We start from the raw sequence: 24,238 nt of genomic DNA on the forward strand, positions 1-24,238 counted from the left end.
TTCTGAGATATAAGATATATAAACTAGTTGCATGAAATTAGCCCAACTTAACAACTTGCATCCAAAATCGTTCATCTTTGAGAGTTGTTCAGCTGTACAGATGTTTAAGTCTCAGTTAAGTCTCAGATGTTTAAGTCTCAATAACAACCACTTTTCCTTTGATATGTGACAGATTTAAAATCAGAATGGAGCTCATCTTAAATTTAAACATAATTTGTTTCATGCATGCTTTCTTGTGATTTGAACAAAAAATTAAATGTTTCTACGAACAGCTACATTTATGAGAATTCTGCACATCTGAATGCAAAACTCTCAGTAAGTATGTAAGACTTTGGCATTTATAAACATCCAAATTAAATATCCGCCTTCCTGAAATGACTACTGTGCTCTGTTGTAGTATATGAATCAGAACATTTCCAAGAAATGGTAGTAGTGTTCTTGGAAATACAAGAATTTGGACCAAATACAGATTTGTGAGATGTTGTCAGAGGAAAGCCAAGGGAGTGAAAGGAATGAAGCCAAGAGACTGCTGTGGGCAGTGGTCCACTCAACCAACAAAAGAACTAAAAAGTTTAGTCTTTAAGTGTTACTTAGAACTCCAAGACTTACATATATCTTTCAGTTCTTAGACCTTTGCTATTCTGTGACCAGCAGAGAAATACCTTTACTCCTGGATTCATGAGAAAATTATAAAACAGCTAAACACACAAACAATTGAGAGAGACATGCTAACTGAAAGTGTTTAAGGTTGTCTTCTTCAGTTATGGCCGGCTATGAGCCACAACAGGAAAGAAAAATTTAGTCTGTTTGGAGAAAATTTTTTTTCAAGAAGTTGTAATTGGTGCGTGGAAAATATAAAAAGACAGTTTCATATACTTAAAACAATTAAAATGTTACCAGATTGTAGAAAATATCCATAACTGGACATAAGCATTTAAAAAAAAACAAAAAAACTTCTAGCTCTATGATATTTGTACTTGTCTTTGGACATTGTAACATTATTGAGGAAATGAAGATGTCTCAATTGTTGTTCCTTTTGTTTAAGGCAGGACTAGCTACACAAAATTATAATTAGCTCTTCAGTAAGACAAAATTATAGTTAACTCTTCAGTAAGACAGATCAGCTATTCTTTTCCAAGCTTTTATATAAGAAGTTATCTGGGGGAGGCTTACCGCAGAGTAGGCAGCCGGTGAACAAAATCAGTCTCCATATGAACATGTTGGTTGATGTCCCCCTCCCCCCCCATTAAACACATGCAGCAAATACATTGTTTGTAACCACTAATGGATTTGGTGTTTTCATTCAGATTGTTTCTGAATTTGAAAGACAAGAGTTAATAGAGTTTTTTCCCCCGAATCTTCATGCAGTCTGTATATGTAACTATTTCAAGGGCAAAAATTTCCTGTTTTTCAAAGGCAATCTTGACACTGAAGCTAATTTGAAATCTGAATATAAGTAAACTACATGCAAGTTATTTTTACATTCAGCCTTATTTTACTTATATTAATGTGCAATCTTCTGGAAACAGCTATTAATATTTTATGTAGAAATATGTTCGTATTTTAAAATCATAAATCTGTTCATTCTAAAGTATTAGGCTATTTTAACTTGAATTAATGTTTTTTTTTTTTTTTTTTTTTTTTTTTTAAGAGTATGAAAACAATGAATTTCTACTCCCAAAGCTCTCTGCCAAATAGGTGTATATGTTTTATAACCCCTAGAGTTGCATCAGAAAATGCATGAAGGATCTGTGATTGTAAATCAAAAGGATTAGGATTCATGCTTAACAAATATTGATTTAGAAACGAGCTGCAAGTTCAAATGGGATAAGACTGTTTGTATTAATGCCTCTTGTCTTCTTTGAAATAATGAGGAATTAAAAAGAAATATTATAGAAAGTATTACTGGTATGTGTTTCCTCCTAAATTCCAAGATCAAAACATTTTTTCCTAGTCTCATACGTTAAAAAACATAAAAATAGAAGTGAGACTTTGTAGCAACACAATTATTAGCTGACATTTTCCTTCTTCAATTTTTCATTTATAATTATATCATTTTAAGCTATCTGGGAAATATTCTAGCACTAACTATAATGTCATTGATATAAACAGTAAGACAAATAAAGCAGGTGAGAGTAGCCTGAAGTAGAGATGTCACTTGTCAAAGCATCACAGTAGTTCTACTGAAATGCTGTTCAAAGATTCCATATTGTACAGTATTGCTAACAAATATTTAGTAGCAAAATTCATAATCTAAGAGAAAAGCATATTGAGAGCATAAATTTAACCACTTTCTGAGATAAAACTCATGGATAGTTAGCTGCTGCTATAAGACAACATAAACTAGACCTCAGCACTTAGTGTCTTTTCTGTGCTGTTTGAGATTTTGATCCAGGAGTCCAATACTGCTGTCAGTAATAGACTCTAACTTGTGGAATTTATAGTCTTTCAAACTCATCAAAATTGTGCTAAGAAAATTTGATCTTTTTGATTACTTTTGTTGTTGGTGTTGTTGTATTGTCCTTTATTATTTGCTTCAATTTTTGTGCTTTGGTTATGGCTTGAACTTCTGCAAATTTGCATGGAGTTGGCTCATAGTGATTTTACAGCCAGATTTGATTGTCATTGGAGTAGAATTCATCTGAAGTTTACTGAATTTGGAAAAAGATGACATAACCTTTAAAAAGAAAGAAGATGCAGAAAAAATGTGCTTTGATGTGTATGAACTACACTACCTGAATTTATTTCTCACTTATTTACATATTCTCTGAATTAATCAGTGTCATCTTTGCCCTGGAAACCACCCTGAATGAAATCCAGTAGAATGACATTTTAAGGCATTTCTTCCATTTTGGGAATATTTTTACTTTAGTAAAGATTGAGTCCAAGAGATGCAGCAAATGTTCTAGGTATGGAACAGAAATCAGTATGAGAAGTTTCCTTGTTCAAAATAAGTGCAATACTTGCATCTTATTTTCAACATCTGTCATATCATGTCTTAGAAAAATTATTTCAATACCAAATAAATTCACTTTATGTATATATTTCACAACTGAAAATACCAATTTTGTGCTTGTAATCCTAATCTTTCAAAAGAAGCTGAGGCTAAAGCAGATTACAAACATTTCAGTCATTTAGCACTTCTGGTCAGGGCACTTGTATTTATAAGCCCAAATATCTAATTGGTTGAATTGCAGAGGGACTTAAATCAGAATATATGTCTTTGAGTCTGTAGTTTGTTCTCGGTGATGCAGCAGTGATAAGATCTCCTGCTTAGTGATGCAGTGCTACTAGTTACTATTTCAGCAGTTTACACTCCTATTGAATGTGTCATGTCATTATTTCACAAGATTAATATGTTTTGATAAGAGAATATGAACTTTTCCTTATTGTGTGCATCAGATCCACATGGGACATAGGACTATCACAGCAGTTCACTGCTCAGAGGAAGGGAGTACATGTGGAAGATCTGCATTACCAGTTTGTATGTATGCCCATAACATGTGTCATTAGTGGCAAGAGTTTATAGGGGAACCGATCTGTCTGTTAGTTCCATAACAAGGCAGTATAAGACCTGATCTTCTAGATAAACCACTTTTGGCTCCTGTCCCAGTTCTTGGTGGCGTGGTGTTCACAATCTGTCTTCTCCTCTGATTAGTGTGGTTTCCTCTTGATATAGTGAAGTTCAGCTTTGCCCTCCTTGTGGCCTCAAGCCCTAGTTTGCAGAGGTAATAATGGATAATGAATGGCAGTTAGACATGAGGTAAGCACCAAAATCTCAGTTAGCCCATAAATTATATGCTGGAAGTTATAGTTTCAATTCAAGCATCTATTTGTATTGTTGAGGAACTTCCTAAGGACTGCCAAAGTACTGATTCATCCTCTGACTATGTAATGCAATATGTCTATTCATTCTTTCCATGTCCTTTGGAGAGAAGAAGTCGTAAAGCATGCCAGTAACCAAATATCCAAGGCAGTAATGTCTTCCCTTTGTGCTGCTTCAGTTTCTAACAGTTTAAGGTGAAAAAGAGGCATGGCCTGTTGGATACAGTACCATATGTGCCAATTTGCAATGCTCCCTCACTTTCCAGGGTATGTGAGCCAGGCTATCTTGCCCTTGGGGCAAATTCCTCAAAGTTAGCATAGATATAGTGTCAATAAAGGGTTGCAGTTCTGAAATCATAAACCAGTTTTCTGGTTTCCCAGGGGGGCCTGCAGTTCCTGGTGTGGGTACAGCAGGTCCTCTGGCTGCAACAACAGCTATGCTAGGAACTTCACAAGAAAGATAATCTGCAGCCTCCTATGGCTGCAGGTTTTCCGCTAGGCACCACTAACTCTGTAGCACACAAAACCATCTGAACAAAATCTGTTTTGGATTGTAGCTGACCTGTATGTTTGAGGAAGTTTCTTCTTCAGCAGATGGTAATAATTTTTTTACCAAACATTGCAAAAAGTCAGACGTACTGGAAGGCACATGCTCACTGCAGGGTAACCATGTGCATCTCTCTTGCTTGCATAGGGCTGCCAAAACCTTCCACTGGCCTGGTTTCTATCTGTATAACTAACTTAACCTTTGGTCCAGAGTGCAACACAGGATGGGGGTTGCGCAGATTTCTCCCATCACATCCTAGTAAAATTGACATTTCACAGATTTAAAAGCCTGGGTACTAAAGTGTTAGCAGCAAGCGCTGTGAAAACTTTCCTCAGATCTGCTCACTACCTAGTGGTCTGTCAGCCAAAGCTGCTGGTTCTGCAACTGGAAGATGTCATTGAATACAATGCAGAAAGCCCTATGATTCCCTTTATCATATTTCAAACCTTATGCTGTTGTTGTAGTATTTTCAGTTCTTTCCAAGTTATGATGTCAACTGCTGTGCCAATGTCAGACAAGCACAAGGATATAATGCTGAATGCATGATATTATTTATTGAATAAAAAGATCTGTTTTGAATTCTATAACAACACTGATAGTAGAATATGAGCATAAGTAAACTTTATAGCTTCATGTGTTCTTCTGCCTCTTTTCTAAATGATTTTTCATTTTACAAAAATGAAGGAAATTTAAGAAATGAGCCAGAAACTGTTGGATGAGGAAAACAACGAGAAACATCACTTCAGCAGATGGGTTCAGATTTTTTGTTGAAACTTTAATTCCCTTATACCCAGAAATGAATGGAATGTTTCTCTTGCGGAAAGATCTATACAGTATTTAGGTCAGGTTAAATGATAACAATTGTACTGTGTACAGTCCGTACTTTTGCAGAAAATATGTTAACACCCTTTCTCAGCAATATGATGATGAATGAGGCTGTCTTAAAATACAAAAATTCAAAGCCGGAGATGTAAAACATAAAAATGACAGCCGTGTAAATACTTAAAAGCTAATGGCATATATATTCATGCAGAACTTTGGCAGCCGATCACTGAAGAAATGGATAGGAGTAGCATTCCTTTCTGCTCTAGTGTCTATGTGGTGTCCAAACTCAGATTGTATGGGGGACAAATAAATGGTGGAAAGAGCCATCTGAGAGAAGCACTGGCAGGTCTGGAAGCAGGGATTAATTGATACTGGTAAGTTTATTTGAGTCTTTTCCATAGACTTCTGCCTCACTCTGCTGAATGAGTGTGTACTTGAGTTTGTTCCTGTCTCTTTCCTTACAAACCAAATTATGTGTGTGAGATTATGAAAGAAAATGCAAGAAGAAAATTCAAGAAGATAGATCCATTGAGAAAAACAGCTATAGTTTTTCATAAGCAAAAGTTTTCGCTGGGTTCTAATGCAAGATATACGTTGAATTTTCATAAATATTTGGTGCTTTGAGATGAATAAGTTGATTATGAGCTTACCCACTGGTATTTGCAGGACAGTGGTCAAATACTGCACTGATAGATATCTTATTACAACACACACACAAATAAATAAAATTGAAACAGTGCATGAACAAAGGACGCTATATGTAAGTAAATAAACCACAAGCGTGGGAGTGTATTTGAAAGTGTGGAAATAGCCTCATTGGTCTTTGAAAGAGGTATTCTGCCTCAAGGAGTGAGTCTGGTGCATCTCCCTCAGGGTGGGAATTCCTCACATGGAGAGCCAAAAGAAAGAGCCCCAGTCCAGATGGAAAGTTGGGACAGAGGGCAAAGGTAGCCTTGCCAATCCGAACGGCCTTGGAGGGAGAATGAGTTGCTCAAGCAGTGCACGCTTAAGACTGAATGCTGAATGAATAGGAAAAAATAATAATCATTCGGACATGTTCTACTTTACTTTTTAATAAAAATAAAGTTCTCCTTTATTTGAAAGAATTTTCTTCATTTGAAGAAATACGTAAATAAAGCTTAGGCAAAATATTAAAATCTTTTGGGGGAAATAGTCTTTAACATTTCCACATGTTTTCTAAGATACTGCTAAAAGATGCTGAATCTGCTCAAATGTAGTATAACATTTTTGTGTTGCATTGCTCAACACTTCAGCTAATTCAGAGTAGTCTAGTATTTTAGTGACAAAAAGACTTGATTAAAAGAGAAAAGGATAAAAATGCCACTGTCTACTTGAAATGTTCTCTTAAAATACACACACCAACAGGCCAAAAGTAAAATCTTTTCATTCTATTTTAAACTGATATCCTATATTGTGTTGAGAAAGTGGGCATGTTGGAAACAATATGCAACACCGATATTTATGTCACTGGTTTCTCTAAAAATGATAGCAATTACAGATATTTACTATATTTGAAAACCAAGCATTTTTATGCCTAATTTCAGAAACTGATGTTTGGATATTTTAGCTGTTATTTCACTTGACAGTAAGGGAAAGGAATAAAAGGCCTCTACAATTACAAGGATTCAATATAGGATATACCTCCTTATTCTTGCAAATATTTTTCTAACAGTCATCTTTCCTATGGAAAGATACTTACATTTAAACGCCTAAACATTTTGTGATAACCCAGCAATGACTAGAAAGAGTCAACTCTTGTGTATAATAAAATAAAACAATTAAAAGCCATATATATACATATGTAAATTGATATACTTAATTAGAATACATCTTTCCTACCTATGTCTATTATTTCTCTCAACCATATGAGGTTCTTCATTGAGTTCTGTATAGACTAATTCACAAGTCTATAGAAATATAAAAATAATTCCAGCATAGGAACAAATAATTTGAGGAAAACGAAGAAAGGAGACATATTTCACATGGTTGCAAAGATCTTAGCAGAGATGTATGTTTTTTTCTGGAACATTTGGCACTGTATAGTGCAAATGAGGAAAAAAAAAAAAAAAAAAAAAAAGCAACAGATGAAAGATGTTGCATGGTGAAACATCTAGTTAATGAGGCACATCTTGCAGTGTCCTTGTCTTTCACTTGGCAACTAAGTGGAACAATTTGGACTTAGCCTGATCTGTGGTGAATTGACATCTTGAACTTATGACTCTTCACAGAGGATGATCTCCTAATTAAAAGATTTTCAAATAGTCTCTACTACTACATCCAAGACTATAAGGGCCACACAATCAGCAGAAATTCTTATCTCAGCCATCACCAGTCTTACCCTTACAACAGAAAGAAGAGTTTTCTAAACATGAAGTTTTCTGTTTACAAAGCAAATTTCCAGAGAGTAAGTTACTTACAAAGCACTTTAGCTCTAGAGAAGGCAGTAATTACTATAAAAACAATGGGTTAAATAAATATATAAAAATTGTCTTCAAAAACAAAAATGAAGACTGTGAAATTTACAGAATTGTTCACCTTTTCAAGAAGCTTGAATCTCAGTTAACCCTTTAGCGGAATGTGTGGATCACAAAGTATTTTAAAGTCTTAGTTTGTCCCAAGTTCTTTTAAGCCTATGTAGGCACTAAAACCAATAGTAAAGCAGATTAGGAATTTCTCATGTACTACTTATGATTTCTTCTGGGGAACATAGAGACTTCCTGTGTTGGAAGATCAGTGGGTGGAAAGATAATTGCCTGTTTATTGGCAGAACTTTATTCACCTTATCCTCTAACCATGATTTTGGAAGGACTTGATATAACTATATGTATGGGAACTGCTGAGTCACGGCCTGAACCTCTGATTGATCACCTGAGGCGAGCCATGAGTCAGCCAGAGGAGCACAGGTGAAGGCAATTCACCTGTGCTGCCGGAAGGGGTGGAGCCAGGCTCCACTCCTCCTAGACCTATTTAAGAGCTGGCTACCAGAGGGGAAGGATCTCTTCTGGAGATCCTCCTCTTTGATATCTTCTAGTGAGCTCAACCCAAGGGTAAGCTCTTCTACTTATTCTCTTTTGTGATCCTTGTTTGCTTTGCCTCACTCTTTTGATTATATTGCAATTATAACATCTTGGTTATACAGCTTTGCCTTACTCTTTTGATTATATTGCAATTATAACATCTTGGTTATACACTTGGCGAGCCAGGCAGGCTGATTATACTGAAATTAACATGTCTTTCCTGTGGAACTTCTATAAATGGGTCAAGGGGGAGAAAAATACTCCCCTAGAGAAAATGATTCCAGGGCAGATCCCAGGATTTGAGGGATCACCCTATTACGAGTTAGCTGCCATCATTGAAAAATGGGGTCCCTTACGTGTTATGGGCAATCTCTCCCCATATCGCATGGCAGACTATTTTCAAGGACTTGGCAAGGACATTCTCATTACCAAAGAAAGACAATTGGCTGCCTCCATGGTGGCATGGCCACTATTAACCGCTTTAAATCATGCGGACTCAAGAAATAATACCTTAGAAACCGAAAATCAGCTTTTGAAAGATCGCATTGAAAAGTTGGAGCACGAACTTGGCGTTTTAACGGGGAAGAAGCCAATTCTACATCTTCCTGTAAGCCAAATTCGTAATATTTCAATAAATGATGACCAGGCTCCTGAATTAACAGACTTCGTTGATCAGGACAACAAGAAATCCAAATCAGACCTTGAATGTCCAATTCAAACTGATCCATTGGAGGTCCGTCCTGTGATAACCCAAAAAACAAAAAAAGTACAGGACAGACCGGCAGGGGTGCCACCTGATCAATGGCCCCCTGCCCAGACTCATTTACATGTGACAGCTCGGCCATACACGGCGACAGAATTAATGGACTTAGTACAACGATTTCGGCAGAAGCCCAGAGAAAGTGTGCCGGCTTGGTTATTGAGACTGTGGGATTCTGGGGCAGAAAGTGTCGTGGTGAATGGCCCAGAAATATCTAAGTTGGCCACCATGACTGTCCATCCTGCTCTTAGGCAAAGGTTATACGTGGGCAATCAATATCGTGATGAAAACCATTCCATATTAGAATGGTTAATGGCGGCCTGCCGTATGGTATGGCCGAATAAATCAGACATACCGTTACATACAGGTATGTGGTCCTCCATGGAGGACCTTCAGAACTATATCCGTGAACTGGGTGTAAGAGAGGCCATCTATGAAGATACATTTGATGGCCCTGATATGGTTAAATTTTCAGCAGGGATGAGAGATTTAATTCTACAACAAGCTCCCTCCCATCTGTACGGTACCTTAGTTTCAATATTAAATCCCCTTGTAGCATCAGAAGCCGTAGTCCAGCAGGTTGCCCAGTTAGTTGCCGATTTGGGAGAAACAGAACGCCTGCGGACTAGGCGCAATATTCAGTTTTTGGAGGAAGCAGAGGTCCTGCCGGTAAATAAAACCAGAATGCCGGCTACTCGAGCTCCTCGATCGGGACCCATAAGGGTATCCCGAAAACAAATGTTTAATGATTTAATTCGGGCTGGGGTCCAATTTGCTAAGATCGACCGCCAGCCCAATCACGTCCTTCTCCAGCTCTGGAGACAACTAAAGGACAATCAAAAATTCCAGAGCTACCCTAAGAAATCCAGGGTAAGAGCTATAGAAAGGGTTCCAACAACAACATGGAACCTAGAAGATTTTATTGTTCCAAACAGGAAAAAGAAGCCACCTCAGGTGTCTCGGGCCACAATGCCTGAGCCATCAGAAGCAAAAGAACTGGCCCTAGCACAATTCATGCATTGACAAGGGGTGTTAGTCCCCGTAGGGCCTCCAGACGGGACCGGAGGCCCTATGTAGAATTAACGATTTATTGGTCCCGAAAAAATAATCAGAGGTTCAGGCCGTGACTCAGCAGTTCCCATACAACTATATAAACTCAAAAGTAAAAAGCAATAGCTCTTATCCTGGTGAATGCTTGAATATAGCTGAAAGTATCTATGTTTAATCAATATGTATAGCAGAAACGCAACTGTAGCGGAAGTGCTGACTCAGGGCCTGAACAAGTGATTGAGCACCTGCTGGGAAGGCAGGGTCAAGCCAGGGGCACTCAAGTGCAAGCAATGCATCTGAGTGACTGGAAGGGGTGGAGTCAAAATCCACCCCTTCCCAAACCTCATATAAGTGTGGCAGTGGGGAGATCCTTATTTTCCTGCAGCTCCCCAAGGGTAAGTAGTGCTTTTCCTTTACTTATGTGCCTGCAACTGTTGCATTTGGGCTTGTTCTTATTTGCTGCAGCTGAAGACTTTGTCACCCTGCTGTTGTCACTTTACTTTCCATTGCATTTATAGTACTACAGCAACCAAAAAAGCTGAAGTAGAATCTCTGTTATGTTGTTTCTTTCTTTGACAGTTTAAAATTGCATTTGCATCTGCTTACAATTTCTGTGAGAGGGCACCCTGTTCAAAGAAAAACAATTTTTATATCACATGCATTGGTTTCCTCAGTATTAAATGATTCTGTGTATTGTCAAAGAGATTGTTCATCTGAACTGTAAGTAGTTGAGATGGACATTGTATCTGTTGAGGGAGTTCTGTGTTGAAAAAATATTGGGAACAGAGAGTATATATACTTGTATCTGTGAGTCAGAGAAGTAGAACCAACAAAGGCACTTCTCATTGCACAAATGAGAGCAGAATGAGTGAGCACACAACATGCACAAGGAAGAAGGCTTTAAATCCTACTGCACACCCAAAGTCAAGACTCCCCTGAAACACTTTGGAAAGACTCCTGCTGCCTTTTGGATACTCTTTTAATGAGTTCTTTTGAACGTAACTGGAATCTGTAGCTTTTATGAAGAAAGAACATTTAATTCAGGCTGTTCAGTTTCCATATGCCTTAATGCTAGATCTTGAATCATTTAAGCAGTGTATGTAGTTTGCCCTTGGGACAGTAGGGACTTCTAGGCCAGAACTAGACTTCTAGCCAGGCTAGAGCTAGCTGCCAGGCTAACGCTTATGGGGTATTTGTGCACTTACTGCTCTTCCTTTTGACAGCATATTGGATAGGATATTAATGTCTGATCTGTTTTTATATTGGAAAGAAAAGGTGAATGCTTTTAAGTACTATCTAGAAAATAGGATAAAAATGTGATGTTTAGTCACTGGTTAAGTGTGACTTCAACTTGGGAGAGCTTTTCTCAAATGGGGAAGCAGGCACAGTACAGAGGACTACAGGAGGCACCCTCTTCCATCACCAAATATAGACAGCCAAGAACTCATTAAGCCTGTGCCAATGGGCTTAAAAATAAATGTTTACGTGATTTAAAATGAGAATACAGTATTTACATGAAAATAGGTTTAAAGACAGAAAAGACCTAATTGTCATTAATTCCCAGGATCTGAAAACTAAACGAAACTTTCTCTGGTGTGAAAGCTTTCTGAGCAATTTCATTTCTGTTGGCTTCATAAAGCCCCTAAGAAGTGTGAGTACGGACTGTTTTTCTTCTGTTGAACTTACGCTACCAAACTGTGCTGTGTTTTAGTAACTCATAGGAACATACAGAAAAGCTCCAGGTAGCATGCTAGGAAGAAAACCTGCACATTTATTGGAATTACCCATTACAGTTTTATCCTTGTTTCAGCAGACTAAAAGTGGGTTTAAAGATCATTCTTTATTAACCACTTGCTTTCTTTTTTCACTAGGGCTGTTAACCTTGTTCATTCTGCTTATAACTGCAATGGGATCTTGCTTAAAGTGCTGCCTTGTCTGTAGTATCTCCAATGATAGGCAGGAGGCAGCAAATGTACAAGAAAATAAGTACCTTGAAAGTAAAAAATACTGCTAAGTAGGGATCTACTGGAGAGCTCTAATATGATCAGGAAAAGCACTGCTGTAAAATATCCAGCAAAGGAGACATAGGGACTGATGCCAAGTACTGTAAGTGCAAAGGCTCAGGATAGATGTGCAGCCAGCAAAGTGTCAGTGCCATTGGTGTGGAAAGCAGCCACTTAAAGCTGTGATGTGGCGGGGGATCAGAGGCTACTGCTGCTACAGCTCTGTGCAGAGGAGAAGCAACATCACATAACAGTTGGGCTATGTCACACAGACTGGAAGACTTGCCTGTGTTGCCCATCAATCTTGTAGGAAAAAATTATTGTGATTCTGGGTGACTTGGTTCTACTCTCTTTAAAATATACAAGTATTACTGAAAGAGTTCTGCCTCCTTTTCTTTTACTTCTGAAATGGAAAGCAGACATGAATTTCTTTTTTTTTTTTTTTCCACAAAAAAAAAAAAACAACCCAAATTTCCTTTTTTATTAGATACTCAAAGAAGAAAACTTGTTTATGCCTGTTTTACCAAATACATATTTTCTCAGTAAGTGGAACCCAGATGACTGATATGTTAATTTGCATAGGCTTTCAAATGGCAGGACATTTGCCCAGATTGTTTATGGTAATCATTTCCGCTGATCTTTGGATTTGTATGCTTGAGCTTTTGTTTTAAAAGCCAAAGGCAGTAGCTGACCTTGTTGCCTTGGACAGCTGACTGAAACCATGAATTTTGTTTTCATAGTCAAATATCTTCTCCTGTGCCTCTCTTATCATTGTTTAGGACTATAATTTTTTTCTTCTTTCATTAAATGTCATGAAGAGGGTTGGGAGAGAGTTGGGTGGAGGATGACTACACCCAGCATTTTATTACTTTGTTTTGAAATTGTGCAAGACTGATTCAAATTAAGATTTTAAGGAGCTGAACATACAAAATCACTAGTTCTTACTTTCCACTGAGGTCTGTGGAAGCTTACAGAACCTGCCAGATCTCAGCTTTTACCCTGAGATAGGATGGCATATAGTTTTAAACATACTCATCAGTAAATAACAAGAAAAAAGTATGTCAAAGGTATTTTTTTATTAGCATTGTAGAGAAATAAGCATTTTGGCATATGGATAAGCGTAACTGCTTAACTTGTATGTAAATTCAAGGGAATATTGGGAAGTGGTGAGTTTGGTGCATGTTTACAAATAAATTAGAAACTTCTGGGATGCTAAAATTATTTTAGTCAGAGTTCATTAAAACTGATAGAACTTTAAGAAGCTTTTGGAAATCTAACTGAAAAAAAAATGACTGGCCAGAGAAGTTCATTCCTTAGTTTCTCCAGAGCATAGCTGAAAAATCCAGAAGGAATCCCTTGGGGGGGAAAAAAAAAAGTGACTCAAACCCAAATGAAAAAGGAAAAGAATCAACACTGGCCCTATTTACAAATGAGTAGGTGCGCTAGAAATGCTAAGTCATGGCCTGAACTAGTGACTGAGCACCTGGTAGGAAGGCAGGGCCAACCCAGGGGAACTCATTTGCATGCAATGCACTGGAGTGACAGGAGGGGGTAGAGCCAGGATCCACTCCTTCCAAGACCTCATTTGAGGGCTGGAAGTGGAGGCAAGGGTATCTTGCTGAAGATCCCTGCCTACCTGAGGCCTTCCAAAGGTAAGCAGCTGTTTTCCATCATTTCTGCATCTGTTGCATTTGGGCTCATTCTCATTTGCTGCAGCCAAAGACTTTGCTACCCCACTGTTATCACAGTACTTTCCATTGCATTTAGAGCATTACAGTAGGTAAATATTAGCAAATGAATAAACATTTTTTTCTTTGCGTCAATATAAAGTTAAACTAACTCTCATACACAGAAAAAACTATCACACAGGAAGACTTTCACATGCATTTACCACTTCTAAACTTAGCAGTTGATTGTAGTATTGCTCAAATACTCAAAATAGACACTATTTGGACAGTAGAGAGGATAACAGCACTTATGAAATCTGGAAAAAGAATCATGAAATATATTTTTATAAATGTATAATATATGTAGATAAATTGTAAATGTAAGTATAGTGTAAATATAAATGTACACACTAATATATGCATTTATGTGTTTTATTGATAATGCCATAAAATTGTTTAGATGACATTATCTGTGGAGAAATCATAGATTCCTCGCCAAAGTATTAAAGTAGTAAAGGTAAATGTATATAGGCAGCATTTTATTATGTTAGGATGGATAAAATCAGAAGTCAATGAAAAATAATTTTAGTTCAATAGAGGACTGCTGATGTTATCTATATATAATGACAGTTGAGATAATTCTACCATTAATGCCACTTACATATGCTTTGCTTTATAAGATCCAAAACTATCTGTAGAGCATACAACTTTTTAAAAGTTGCATGATGTTTTCTCACCCTTATTATTGACTACCATCTTATTTTATCCTGTGTTTACCAAATTTCAATTACAAAGGGGTACATGGCTCACCTAATGCAGATGGCAAAAGCTGGTTATTTTTCAGTTCAACATGAAACTCTGGAGGACATTCTAGAGGAAGCTGCTGATTTCTGAAAGATTTTCCTATACTTTCAGTGTCAAATGATTTTTAAGTAGGCTCCATATAAGTATCTCAATTTTTTTTTTTAATTGAGTTTAGAGCTGGTTGCATACTTGAACATTGAGAGCCAATAAAAACAGCTAAATCTGGGATACATTAAATCTCTAATGGCATAGGAGCTGGAAAAGCTACAGTCATTGTGCCTGACCCTGATTTACTGTGCTTTCAGACTTTATTGTAAAATATTATGCTTATCATGCAGGGTATTATATTACTTACCATAATCATGATAATTTATCAAATGAATTGAGAAGTTATTAATCACCTGCTCTAAAGAGAAAGGCCTTTATTTTTTTTTTTTAGTAGATCTGAATCAGTTGAGTTCATACTTTAAAACCTATGTTGCATCTGAGAGATAGCACCGTTCTCTGCAGTGTATTTCATATCTCCTTGGAAGAAAAAAAAAATTCAATAAATAAGACTTTCAGATAACTGCATACCTCAAATTGAAGATCTTCTTTTTTTTTTTTTTTTTTTTTTTTTTTAGTAGATGGGAACATGAATCAATATTTCAACTCTTCCTCCAGCTAGTGTATGCTCACCTCCAGTACTGTGTGTAGTTTTAGATACCACAATATTATAAGGGCATAAAACTTCACTGCAGTCTATAGCTCCTCATGAGGGGAATGAAGTTCAGTGCTGGACTCTGCTCTCTGTGACAGCGACAGGGCCCAAGAGAACAGCATGGAGCTGTGCCAGGGGAGGGGCAGCTGGGGGTTAAGGACAGGCTCTGCACCAGAGGGTGGTGGGCATGGAACAGGCTGCCCAGAGCAGTGGGCACGGCACCAAGCTGCTGGAGTTCAAGGAATGTTCAGACGCCATTCTCAGACTAGGTTTGATTTTTGTGTAGTGCTGTGTGGAGCCTGGAGCTGGACTCAGTGATCCTTGTGGGTCCCTTCCAACTTGGGATATTCTGTGATTCTATGTTTCTATGTCTACAGAAAGCCATTTCAAACAGCTAATTAAAATGTGGTGAGGAACTGGGAATTTGGCCAGTGAAATGAAGAAGGACAAAATCAATAAATTTTACCATCATATGATTTACAAAGGGGAAAATGCAGAACTTGATCATTTTGAGGCACTAGAAACAGCTTCCCTTGATTTGAGCTTTTCATGTACTCAAACCTGTAATTAATGAATTAAATGTCAAGTACATCTTTGAAAGAGAATTTTCTAGTTTTTAAATGGAACAAGTTTTCCTTAATAATGAAAATTCAGATGCTTTAACTTTCTGAAATGTATCACTGTATATTTAGAAATGTATTTCTAAATATTTGCCAGAATGTATTTGGTCATCTCATGACACTTCCTATGTTTGATATGCATACTTTACTGATTTCATGTTGTAATTTAGCTATCTTGCATGCAAATACACACTGTAATGTGTTATTTTATTTCAACTGTCCTAATGTCAATTTTTTCCATTTAAATACTCTGGAGAATTAATGAAAATGTTATTTTAATTTGATTTTAAATTAGTATAGTTTAATCTGGTTAAATAATAAGAAAAACACATCCTGGCTTTATATTGTTTAAAGGTTACTTTAATCATATGATTCATCTATTGTAATTTACATTTCATATCAGGAATATACTAAAAGGATGCACACTTCTCTGTTAAGGATATTGTGCCAGACTACTTTTTATACAATGAGGCCAAGATCCAGAAATATATTTAAACATATAACTCCTATTTCACAACTACATGATTTTGCTTAAGTACTTCAAAGATTTTGGCTTCTATTAGGTCTTAGTTGTATCAGACCTTGATACTCTTCTGATGTTTCAGCTTTATATAAAGCTATCATACATTACAAGCTCACATTTAAGATGAGCTGTGTTCACTTTTAGGTCTCTTTCTAGTAACCCAGTTTCCCATTTAAAAGAAAATATTGCAAGACAACTGAATTTCTGCTTTGAGACTAACTTTTTGATTTTGCAAGCTAGATCCCTGGGGGGCACCACACATCACTGGTCTCCACCTAGTCATAGATCCATTGACCACAACCCTCTGTCTGCAACCATTCAACCAATTATGTATCCACTGGTTAGTCAGCTCTTCTAATCTTTGCATAAGTCCAATTAGATGACATCAGTTGCCTTTCCTTGTCCACTGATACTGTCACTCCATCATAGAAGGCTACCAGCTCGGTGAAGTATGATATGCTCTTGATGAAGCCATGCTGCCTGTCACAAATTGCCTCCTTGTCTTACATGTGCTTTAACATAGCTTCCAGGAGGATCTGTTCCATGATATTCCCAGGCAAAGAGATGAGGCTCATTGGATCTTCATTTCTACCTTTCTTAAAAGTGGAAATGATGTTTCCTTTTATCCCATCAACAGAACAGACATCAATTTTTTTTTAATATGGTAGAGTGGGTTGGCAGCTACATCAGTTGCTTCTTTCATGACTTCTGAAGGAAAAAAAAAAAAAAAAAAAAATAGCAAGCTTAGTTCCTGAGCAAAATAGGTGGATAACCCCTAACCTGTCTTGCAACCCTTCCTCATGAGATAGCATCATATGGTGTTAAATATTTCATTGGTTATTTCAGGTCATTTGCCTTGCATCCCCTCTCTCCCTGCCCCCATTCAAATCACTGAGAGGGCAGTGTGGTAAACAGAATTGATGCTGATCATACACTGATCAGTCATAGCTAAAATGTTGGAGTATTGTCAATGTTTTGGCCACATTTCTAAAACAAGGCACCATTTGAGCTGCTATGAAGATTAACTCAAATTCAGCCAGAGAAGCAACTATTCTTCAGTGAAGCTATAGTCTTAAAAGTCATTCAGCTGTAATTCTCCACCAAGATTCCAAAAGTATCAAGGTATATTACAGATCTGCAAACACAGTTATATAATATCTGTGTACTGATATTAAAGAGTCTGGATAATGACCACTAACCATGGTTTATAATCTCTATCTCAGATGTGGGAATCATTCAGAAATTTACAGATTGGAGGAAGTTGATGAGGCCTTCTACAAACAGCTGAAAGTAGCCTTGCAGTTGTGGGCACTGGTTCTTATGCGGGATGTTAATCATCCTGATATTTATTGGATAAGCAACATGATCAGGCACACCATGTTCAGGAGATTCATGAAATGTGCTGAGACTAACTTTCTGATGCAGGTGGTTAAAGAGCTGACAAGGAGGGATGTTATACTTGACCTTGTTCTTACTAACAAGGAAGGACTGATTGGGAACCCAAAGGCTGGGGGCAGCTTGGGATGTGGCGATCATGTAATCGTGGAGTTAGTGTCTTGTGTGGAAGAAACAAGGCAATAAGTAGAATTGCTACCCTGGATTTCAGGAGAGCTGACTTTCACCTCTTTAGAGAGATCAACTGGGATGTATCCTGTGGGCTAGGGTGTTAGAAGGTAAGGGGGCCTGTGAGAGCTTCTTGGCACTTAAACATCATTTCTTCTCACTCCAGATCAGCACATCTTTAAGAGCAAGAAGTCAGGGAAAAGTTGCAGGCGGCCTTCATAATGAGCAAGGAACTCGTGGGTAAACTAAAAGGAAAGAAGAAGGTCTGATGAAGACAGGCTGAAGGAGCTGGGCTTGTTCAGTCTGGAGGATAGAAGGCTGCAGGGAGTCCTCATTGAAGTATTCTAGTAGTTGAAGGGAAATTATAAACATGAGGGAAATTCCCATTTTATATGGGAAGAAAATGATAGGACAATGGGGAATGGCTTTAAAAGAGGTAAGATTTGAATGATGTCAGGGAAATTTTTTCACTGAGAGAATGGTGAGGTGCCCAGAGATTATACAGATGCCCCGTCCCTGGAGGTGTTCAAAGTCGGTTTGGATGGGGCCTCTGACAACCTGATCTAGTACTCGATCTTGCAGTTGGCAACCCTGCCTGTGGCGGGGAGCTGGAACCTGATGACCCTTGTGGTTCCTTTCTATGGGATCAGAAAGCTATAAGTGGATCTGTGGTTTATTGTTATGAAGTAGAGCAGAAATGATCAAATATTTCTAGTTTAGACTCTGAAGTCCTGCAGGACTTTAAAGCATTCACAGTCTTTGGCATAGCATCAACATTTATGTCCAAACTGCCTACTCACTCCCTGAAGTGCAAACTTTTTTGGTGAAAAATGCATGTCATTTTGGTCTTGGAGAATTGTATGTAAAGCCATTGTGCTTAAGTATAATGACTGTACCTCCATTTAAACTCTTTACTTGGTGAAAATAGGGGAATGTTAGAGAGCATGTAGCAGGCTTCTTGACTTTTAATGAGCTGTAATGTCTTATGTCATTGTGGCACTGCAGTTGTGAAATACTTAGTAAATACTTGGGAACACCATGAACATAAACTTCTTGTTATCATTCTTTCAAATCTAGGATTACTGTGATCCAAAACAGATGAATGAGGAAAACAGCTACTGTTTCAAATAGTTCACTTGTACATTTTCCAGACAGAAGACAAGCTAGCTGTAAATCACAGTTGGTCAAATTAATGTAGCTTTCAGAGTCCCAACAGTATAAAACCAAACTGGAATCATTAGAATGTAATATTTTCCGTGGGTGTGGTGTTAATTCAGCCAGAGGGATTGAGAAGCACACGCTATATACTGCTTTAAGCATCACTGCAGATGATTCTCATGTTTATTAGTATGTGAAGCAAGTCTTTACTTATAAAGGTGGTGATTGCTTGCCATTGAAAAGGCCTTTATAAAATAGCTTGCTTTACATCATGAAGTACTAAATAAGGTATACTACATGCTGTTTTCGAAAAATGGTGGTTGTATTTATGCACTTAATATCAGAAAGCTAATGAAAATCATTCTACTCTCCCTGCTGTCAGTTTAATAGTGAGTTCAATTATTCTGCATTACCACAAGTTGAATATTTTTCACAAAATAGCCTTTTCTTTCTTATGCTAGTTCATGGCTTGGATGATTCCATAAACATGATTATATTCTTCATTTGCTGTATTGCATGGAAGACCTCTCCTAAGTTCATATAAGCTGCAAGGGGAGTTTGGGGGAGTAACACAGATTTCTCTTTCTATCCAAGCATTCAGTGAACTGACTCAAGACTTTTTTCTACATGTCAGACCTGGCAATCTTCTGGTGAAGAGAAAAGGCTGCATTTTCACACAAACTGGCAGGATTTGCGTTACCTAACTGATTTTCACTGACAGTCGTTCTTGGCCACTGAATCACTTCGCCTGTAGCTTTGTGTGACATATTTCACCCGATGCTATGCTCTTCACTACAGGAACATTTTCATAATTCATGTCTTTGATTACTAATCCTACTATTGCTTTACTTTGCTTTGGAAACTGAGCTAAACTGACTGAGTAGTTGTTCTGGAGCTTAGAGACATCTTGTTCTGAGTTGTTTCCCTTGTCACATGGGAAGACAAATCCTGAGTTACCCTTTACTGAAGGTGTAATTCAATCTATAGTAACTCTTAGATTGTCTAGGCTTCCAACATCAGCACTCCTACAAAATAAGAAACATTTATTTAAAGACTGTTTTGAAATTGTAGACATGGAAAATTGAGTATGTGGCATTCTGCTGGGTAGACTTAATACTAAAATCTACTATAGTCCCTTTTTCTGTTTCACTAGAACATCACAGTGTCTTTCTGGAGATTTCCACTGTACTTATTCAACCAGCTCTCAGTTTCCTTTGAATATGAGATAAGGCCAAGTGTCACCTGCTAGGGATTATCTTTATCTTTGACATGGCAATAAATATTTAAACCAGCTGCAATAAAATGCATGCTGTTACTTTGCATTTACATTGACTTAGAAGTATGGAGTACTGAGTAAAGATGCTGTTTATTTTCCCTCTCTCCCTGCTTCTTACATGGCAATTTTGTTCTTGAGGGCTAGGGAAATATTTTGAACTGAAGATCCTCTCACCTGTCAAGAGCAGTGAGCTTTCTCGCTTCCAATTCCATTACTAGAAGCATCAGAACACTTTTAAATCACATAGATGACAGCATTTTTTTTCCTTCTTTGGGGGAGAACAATGGTTACCAAATGAAATCAAACTAATACGAGTATCATAATTATCCATCTCTATCTTGTGTTAAGGAATTTTATTAGTCTATCTAGAGATATCCAAGGAAAGTGAAGAAAGCAACAGTGATATTCATGCAATAGCTTTCCTAAATAAGAAGATGAATCTAAATTGGTTCTAATTTATAGTCAGAGTACTCATTTTGGTGCAGCACTGAGAAGGTGTTCACAAAAGTAAATATTTGTTTCCCTTTGTAGTCAACAGAGAAATAAGCTCTTCAAAGGATAATTTAAGTTTCTTTTAATTACTTGTAAATTCATTTTCTTTGCATATTGCTGATTGGTATCTTGTTTTGGAAAATGAATGTTTGATTTATACCTTTGTGATTGTGTTTCATACATTTGTCTTCAAATTATTCAAAAAGAATAATTTGTTTACAGTATTCAGCTTCTTTAACACACCTTATACCCCTTATACATTATTATTATTATTTTATTTTTTTTACATCTTTCTGAGATCAGGAATCAATGGGAAGTCAGAATGCTCCAAGGAACAGTAAGGTTTCTTCTTTACAGAAGTATATTTTCAACAGTATCTTCAATGATCTTCTTAATATATATCAATATTTATTTATTTTGGAGGAGTTTAGACAATCTGGGAGAACGAAGTATCTGTTTTCCATAATTGTTTTTTTCAGTATTTAAAAAATATAGAGCCACATTTGGGAAATTGCACATATCCCCAAGCCACTGGAAAATGTGGGGAAAACTAATGGATGAGCAGCCAGGTTTTTCTGTTAATTAACCATGTTGTTAGAGAAAGAAGAAAAAAAAAAAAAAGCTTTACAAATTACTAAAATACCAGCCTGAATGCACTTGGAGCTGCTTCCTCTCATATGATTTTTTTTTTTTTTCTCCTGAAGTTTACGACCCAACTGCTTGTTACATGCCACATGGTAAACCTCTTTGTTTTCCTTTACTCAGCTGTGCTGTCCTTTTCCTTCAAAAACATTTTCAGTCCAGAGGGAGCTTAGCCATTGCCATTAGCTGAGCAAAAGCCAAAAATGTGAAGAAATAATTTCTTGGTCTCATCTGTGTTGTAGTAACTCCTATAATTGTTCAAAGATGTAGTTTTCCCTCATAAACCTGAGGAACATAAAGGAAGATGGGGAATCACATGGCCAAAAAATAATCCAATATAAACATACATACTCTATATGTAAAATTTGCTTATACTCACACTAGGAATATTAAATGTAAAAAGCGTTGCTGGAAATCACAGCTCTCTTGGAAGTTACTTACTAAGTCCAATAGCTAGGAGTTTCAGAATGTCAGAAAACCGAAGTAATCAGCAGATTTTTTTCCAAACATTCAAAGAGAATATATTTATCTTTTTTCCCCTCCATAGCCAACCAGGAAAAGGTGTCTAACTGTACTATAATTGCTCATAAATTACATTTAGCAGCACTTACTCTGTTTGTAGAGTTTTGTTCTTCTACTAAACTCAACAGGACTGACTTTTGTGTAGCCAAGATTACACTCCCTTCATCAGGATTTTTACCTGTCAGGAAGGCCCTGCAAATTTTTCTGTTATTGTAATAAGAGAATGTGAAAATCAATTTTTTTTCTTCTGACCAAGTCCTGTAAAGGGAATCAGATTTATAAGACAAACCACTTACTAGTAGAGAAAAAAAGTTATTAATTATTTAAGTCTAACTTCTCAAGTGTTACAATTTAATATAAGTGTGTATTTGTCACTTTATGAAGACCCACTTAAGTAAACAGAGGATCCATATTGTAATATATCTTGATAGTGCAATTTTCTTAATATGAGGGCTGCTCTAAAAGTGTTGCCTCCTACTTTATCACGTTGGCCTACAACATCAGAGGTGGATGTTGGAGGTATGTCAGTAGAGACTGAGCCTTCTCACCTGTGTTCCATTCCATTTTGTTGTGTGACAGATGGCAGCAGAAGGGAAGTCTGACAACAGTGCAGCTGATGGAAATGCATATGACACAAAAATTGCGCACACTAACTTTCATTGGTAGTTGCTGAACATTTCTGGAGACCAAACAGATGTCAGCACAGTGAGATGGTGGAAGGTGCATTTCAGCATTAGTGGCTGTGGTCACACTCAGTAGTGCAGATTCGTATGAGCACGGCATGCAGGCAATTTTTCATAGCTGGCAAAAATGCATAGTTAACCTCAGCTAATGGTGGTGACTACATGTAAAAATAGATTTATAGTTGAGAATTTGCTCTATTAGAAAGTGCTATTGTTCTCCTTGAAGATATTTAGTTTCCATGGAAATAAATAGGAAGTATTACTTTCAGATCAACCTACATATTTACATATTTATCTTTTTAAAGTGCATAACCTTTTTGTTTAATTTTGATAAATTCAGAACAGTAATATGTTTTAAATATGTTAAATGTCTAATATACCTGAACCAGGAATTTATCTGTAGCAGACTTCAGGAATCTCCTGGATTGTCTGCCACCTGCTGTGTTGCTATTGCAGCAGCTATCTGGCTGGTTGAAATCCCTCATCAGGACAAGAGACTGTGAGTGCAACACTTCCTGCAGTTGAAGTGAGATGACCTTGTCAACAGGCTCTGCCTGATCAGGTGGCCTGTAGTAGGCCCTAACTACTAGATGTCTTTTACTGGACCAATCCCTGATTGTAACCCGTAAGCTCTCAGTCTGGTCATGGCTGTTTTTCAAACATAGCTCTTTGCAATTTATCCACTTCCTAACATGGAGGACAACTCCCCCTCACCTCTTACCCTTCTGAAGAGTGTGCAGCTCTTGATCACAGTACATCAGTTGAGATTCATTCCACCATGTTTCTGTGATAGCAACCAGATCATGATTTTCCAAGTACATTATGGTTTCCAGCTCCTCCTGTTTATTTCCCATGCTGTATGCATTAGTGTTAATCCAGCAAGGAGAGGGAGGTGAGTGTCCCCCCTCTACTCAGAGCTTGTGAGGCTCCATCTGGAGTACTGCATCCAAACCTTGGGCCCCCAGCACAAGGAGGGCACAGAGCTTTTGGAACAGGTCCAGAGGAGAGCTGCTAAGTTTATCAGAAGGCTGGAGCACCTCTCCTATGAAGAAAAGTTGAGGGAACTGGGCTTGTTCAGCTTGGAGAAGAGAAGGCTCTAAGGAGACCTCATTGTAGCCTTCCAGTACTTGAAGACAGCATATAAACAGGAGGGGGGACGGCCGTTTACAACAGCAGATAGTGATAGAACAAGGGGGTGGTAGCTTTAAACTAAGATGGCGGAGGTTTAGGTTAGATATTAGGAGGAAGTTTTTCACTCAGAGGGTGGTGATGTGATGGAACATGTTGCCCAGAGAGACTGTGGATGTCTCATCCCTGGAGGCATTCAAGGCAATGCGTTCTATGATTCTATTCTTTCATAGATTATCCTTTGTCTTAGTCACAAAGAATGTAAATACTTAATACAGACTTAAATACGATACCTACTTAATGTTTCCCTCACACCGTGCCTCCATTCTGTTGCTTTTAGTTTTGCTGTTCAGAATATTTTTCTTTTGCCACTTATATATTATGGAACACCTACTTGTTTTTGGCAGTACTG

The 24,238-nt window shown here is 37.5% G+C and overlaps 1 protein-coding gene across 1 annotated transcript in view; it reads left to right on the top strand.

Annotated features, from left to right (window-relative positions):
* The first annotated feature begins 636 nt into the window (after nucleotides 1-636).
* Nucleotides 637-24,238, top strand: part of MYO6 (myosin VI) — a 770,453-nt gene continuing 746,851 nt past the window's right edge. The window contains exon 1 of the mRNA XM_048935652.1: nucleotides 637-641. The gene's annotated coding sequence lies outside the window, so the exon portion shown is untranslated. The remainder of the gene's footprint in view (nucleotides 642-24,238) is intronic.

This window comes from Lagopus muta, chromosome 2, assembly GCF_023343835.1.
Source record: "Lagopus muta isolate bLagMut1 chromosome 2, bLagMut1 primary, whole genome shotgun sequence".
Classification (NCBI taxonomy): Eukaryota; Metazoa; Chordata; class Aves; order Galliformes; family Phasianidae; genus Lagopus; species Lagopus muta.